General features: G+C 42.7%; 1 pseudogene; it reads left to right on the forward strand.

Annotated features, from left to right (window-relative positions):
• Positions 1-477: 477 nt before the first annotated feature.
• Positions 478-576, forward strand: LOC122118475 (annotated as a pseudogene).
• Positions 577-5,751: the final 5,175 nt, after the last annotated feature.

Consider the following 5,751-nt stretch of genomic DNA (forward strand, 5'->3'; position numbering starts at 1 on the left):
AGTAAGACAATTTATGCTGTCAAGGTAAGATATTCTGGTTGATCCTACATGGAAGAAGGGTAAAGTGTCATGTAGACATTTGTGCAAATAAGACCTCATTTGGGAAAATTTCAGCTGCAGAAGTTTAGAAGGAGCTCTTAAGTAAGGCTAACTTTGAATCCATTAGCTCCACAGAGCTAACTCAGTTGGATAAATAAATACTTGAAAAAGCCATCCCCTTTGGACCTAGCTTAAAATGCTTCAAAGTATGATTAAATCTAAAATGAAAAAGATTTAAAATAGTCATTGACAAAAAATTGCAAACGTAAGCAATCGACTGAACAATATAATTATTTTCCATTATACACAGAATTTTAGGGAAATAAGATCAGTAGCATTGTTAGGAACATCAAGGTTTCCTTGTTACAAATAGGCACCCAAGGATATAATCCTCTATAAATATTGTATCATTAACTATCTAAATTTATAAGACATTACATGCATCAGCAGCACATATACCCAAATTACAACAATACAGAGATAAACATGGCAATTGCACATGATGATATGAAAATCTGTGAATTATGCCATATTTTTCATTCTTCACATGCAAGAAATGGAAAACAATTATTAAAAAGTTGATTACAAAATTACAAGTGTAACAATACATGTAATTCATATATATAAGTTAGTTTGACATCAGTGTATTAAATCTTCACCTTAGAAAGGCCTTTACATAGCATAATCTTAACAAAACTTTTGAAATTCGACAACATTGTCATTTTATTCCAAAGAAATATACTATAAGCACCTAGTAAAAAAGGAATCTTAAACTGTTTCTGTATGGAATGCAATCTGAAAGGACACATTTATTAATGAACCTATATATTATAAAACAATGTAGTATTCAAAGTCATATCTAGGAAAGAATAAAATAGATTATGGATATTATACAAACAGAATACAGAATATTTTAAAGTATAATTTTTCAGATAAACACCAGAAATATCTTGAGTTTCTTTAGTACTCTCTTCAACAGATAAATTAAAATTATTTCTGATTAAAAAAAGCAAAAACTCGAGGGGGGACCAAGATGGCAATGGGGAAGTAGCAGAATGCCACAGCTTTCCCCAACCAAAAAGAGAATTCAAGTTCCAACGTTTAATCTCCCCAAGAGACCGACAACAACAAAAAGACCAACATCCATTGAAAAACAGGAGGCAGAAAAACAAAAAAATAAAGAGTTAAACAGAAGAATTTCACAACAGAGAAGCATGAACACCCCTCCTCCAACATCTATTGGCCTCACAGCAGCGTGCCAAGCCATGGCCAGCCCACCTGGTGGGAGCTGCCAGTGTCCCAGAGACACAGGGGGCTGTTTGCAGATCACCTGCACCAAAGCCCCCTGAGGTACCAGTGTCAGACCTGCTAATCATGACGACTGAAGAAACCTCTGAGCAGGGAACTTACACGAACATCCCACCCCTACTCCTCACTCTCCATTTGAGCAGAGAGGCTCCATGCCACCAAAGCAACTCTGCCCCATGGCAGGAACCCCAGAGATACACGAGATGCCCACAGAACACCAGAGCAGAAGAACTGAAAGGAACTGGTGTTGATCCGGAGAGCGCAAACAGAAACAAACCCCAGCACTCAGAACCTGCACAGAGGCCCCTCCCCTACCCCTCGAGTGCAGGCCGGAGGCCCATCCCGTGTAGTGGACCCGAACAGCGTCAATGGAGGCAGTGACAGAAGAGAAACACATAGAGCCAACACCTCTCAGCCCAGCCAAAACCACCTCAATGGAACTCTGACTGCAAGGAAACCAGCAACATGCATTACACAGAAACAACTAGCACCAGGGTGAGTACCCTTCAGGGGACAGTGTATTCCTCAAGGGAGACCAGAGCTAGTGGGAATCCCCAAACCCCCTACCCCAAAACCTGCACCACAGGACCCACTAAAACCAGAAACTGTTCAAGAGCTCCACTAGCCCATAGAGCACACTCAGCTGGCCACGCTAGAACAAGAGAGACCCTGGAAGGGAGCTTAAACTCCCAAGACAGGAACAGCACCACTGGGTCAAGACACCCAACGGTGGAAGAAATTTGAACTGTACACTCCAGGATGTGTAATCTAGGTGGGATACACAGCAGCACAGGTCCAACCGGTGTGCCCCAGGCTGGGGGCCGGGACCAGGCCTGGGGATCCGGTGCCTGAGCAACATAACCACCTCCTCCCAACTGAAATCAGAAGCTGAGCATAAGCCTCAGCAAAGGGGAGAAAAACAGGGAACAGCAGCCCGTGGGAATCATGCCTGTGACAGCAAAAGACCCGGGGGGGTTCAGGACAAGAGGAGCCCAAACCCCACAAGAAACCTACCCATATATTCTAGGCTGGGAATTGGAAAGCACAGGCTGCCAGCACCTGATAATAGTCAGGAGCTTAGTCTGGTAAGGTGACTCAGCAGTACAGTGCTTGTCTTAGGTGCAGGAGGCCCTGGATTTGATTCCTCAGCAACACATAAGCAGAAAGGGCCACATGTGGTGCTATGGGTCAAATGGTAGGGTGCCAGCCTTGAGCTGAGGGACAGCACCCAAGCCTAGAGTTCAAGCCCACAACTAGCCATAAAAGTAAAACAAAACAAAACATCAGGAGCCCATAGCAGATTCCACCATCTGGGAGAGTACATCCAGCACATCCGAACTTGACAAGAGCACCTGTAGGAACAAACAGGAGCAGTCTAAGCTGCTCAACCCTTCTAAGGGCTGGAACTGCCAGTGATCTACAGCAGAGAGCCGAGAACCCTGTGTGGGTCAGACCAGCAGCTGGAGGTCGGCCCCCAACAGAACCGAGATCAGGTACAGACTCTCTCTACCAGCACAGAAACAGTAACCAAGCAAAGACAGACACCTATTGACCAAGAAAAAATTTCAGATTAGTCTGAAAAAATCCCTGAATCCCCATGAGAAAATCACAGGGAAAGATTACAAGGTTTATCAACACCTAGGATAGCAACCTATCTCTAAATGCCAGAAGCAACCCAGGGGATAGCCAAAGTGGGAGCAAAGTAGGAATGAAAGACAAACACTACATTCAAGAGATGCTGGAGGCAATGATTCAAGAAATAAAGCGAGAAATAGACCAGAAATTGAAAGAAAAAAGGGTCGAAATTTTGAAAGGCATGCAGGAGATCAAACAGGAGAAGCACGCAAAAACAGAGGCAGCTCACACCTCACTAAGCCATGCGGTAAGTGACAAAATAGAGGCAGTACACACCTCATTAAAAGGTGAGATTAGTATTTTGAAAAACAACATCGAATCCATAAATGAGTCCATTTCCTCCATGAAAACCACAATGGAAGCCACAGTTAACAGAATGAACAAAATGGAAAACAGAAGACAGAATACATCAACTGGACCAAAAAATGACAGATATGGAAAAATCACTTAAATTATGCCAAAGGGAAATTCAAGAGCAAGCAGATAGTGCCAAGAAATTTAACCTTGAGGAGTTCCGGGAAGATGGCGGAGGAGAAGCTGGAATCTGAACAAGCTCTCGCATAGAAAGCAGGTTTAGAGTTCCAGTGAACAGTCCTAAGCCAGAGAATCACACCAAGTGTGCCATCACAGGACAGAGAGTTAGACAAAAGAGGGGAAGCCAAGACAAGGAGACACATCTGAGCGCCTGCCAGCAGCCACCGCGGCGGCGGCAGGGTCGCAGCGGCGACCGCAGCCGCGGCCATACCTGAGCGCTCACACAGAGAGTCTGAGACGAAGGAGCCAGATGCAGTGGGCGAGAGGATTCTACTCAACACCAGCAAGAACCGACAAGGAGCGGACATCTTCATCCTGCAGTTTGCAGACCAGAGACGACCCAGGATCCAAGACTCGGCGTGAGTAGAAGCCCGACTTCCTCACTCCTTCTCAGGGAGCAGAGGAGGGAAGGCCACCCCTCCCCCCCCAGCACCGGTGATCTCCATCTTGGATACCAACAAAGCTCGGAGGAGCGGCTAGCTCCAACTCAGACCTTGGAATAAAACGAGTCATTTAACAGGTCACAAGAACTTAACGGTGAAGTGACCTGCCAGACTCAGCTCCATCCAGGGAAAAGTCACCCAGCTCAGGCACCAGCCATTGGAGTGGCTTTCCTCACTGGGTAACCAGAGCCAGAGGCTGCCCCTCCCTCTAGCAGCCTCCACAATCAATTGAAAAACAGAAACCCTGAGAATGGCTCCAGGGTGGGCTCTGTGAATTTTTCACAAAATAGCCCCAGGGAAAAGCTACTGTTTGTTGAAAGGCCTCAACTCTACCAGAACCTAGCCTCATCACCCCTCTTTTGTGATTCTCAAAGCAGATCACCCTCCCATTAAACTAACCTGGGAGGGGGATCTCAAAATCTTGGGTAAAGCAGAGCATTTTTCTGCCTGTTCGAACAAACTGACTTAAGAAACCAATCAAGCCACAGGACCTCAAGCTGACCAGAGACTCCAACAAGAGGCTGGTTACGGACAAAAGGGAGATACAGGATTCTTCCCACCCCTCCCAAAAAAATAAAAAAAAAAAAATCAAAGAACTTTTTTTTCTTCTTTTCTTTTTTCTTTTTTTGGTATCTTATATATATAAAAAATTTTTTTCCTTTTCTAAAACTTTTATTAATCTTTAATTTTTGCCTTTTTTGAAAAAATAATTGTTTTCCAGTAACTTTTTTTTCCTCTTATAATTTTTATTTTAGGAATACGTGAATGTACGTTTTCCTTTCTTTTCTTGTCTTCTCTCTCTTTTTCTTTCTTTCTTAATTATCTTTTTGTTTTTTGTCTAGCTCTACTGAACTTCTGATCTTTTTTTTTTCTCCCTTTCTTATCCTTTTCACCTTTTCCTTTCTTTTGTTCTTCTATATGTGACTTAACCCTTGTCCTGCACATCCTGATAAACCCATAGTTAACTAGTAGATCCAATCCCCCATTGTGTACACACTTAATCCACAAATTTATTACTCAATCCAAAACCTCTGAGACTTAAATTCCTTAATAGCAGTACTACCTCTTTATACCTATATAATATTTTAAGCATTTTTTAAGTTTTTCACATCTCCTCTATCTCCCTCCTGTTTTCTCATTATATTCACATTCCTCTCTAAATAGATGGTCTTTCAATCTCCATAACTATATTAATTTTTACATTTCTAATTTTTTTTCTGGTCTCTTTTCATTTTCCTTTCCCTTTCTTCTGTTTCTCTCCCTCTCTACTTGCATCCTACCCAACCTATTTCCTGCATTGAGATTAGGACATAGTTAACTCTCCCTGTGCCTCCCCACACCAATCTATTCCTAATTTCTACCCACACCTCTCCCTAACCCTAAAAATTTCTGGTTTTCCAAATTCTTCTCTGCGGTTCGAAGCCCATTAACATATAGTTGTTTGATGTTGAATAGATGTATCTGCTGAACTAGATTGTATCTGTAGACTATTGACTGTATAATTCAAACGTTGGTTGATGGTTGCCTTAAGATAGTGTTCTAGCACAAAACTGGTGCTATTTTCATTTCAAATGGGCAGATTAAGCCGAAAAAACACAAGAAAAATGGCAAATCCGGGTATCTCAATTCCCAATTTTGATAATCAGGGGTCAGATCAGATAATGAACAATCCAGAGGAGAGTTCCCAAATAGCTCTACAAACACTGGTGGCAAACATGATAAATGAGAAGTTTGACAACTTACAAAGGACTCTGTATGAGCGTGATAGGGAGAGAGAGGAGGCATCCCAAAA

The sequence above is a fragment of the Dipodomys spectabilis genome, unplaced genomic scaffold, assembly GCF_019054845.1.
Source record: "Dipodomys spectabilis isolate Male_0828 unplaced genomic scaffold, ASM1905484v1 ptg000152l, whole genome shotgun sequence".
NCBI lineage: Eukaryota > Metazoa > Chordata > Mammalia > Rodentia > Heteromyidae > Dipodomys > Dipodomys spectabilis.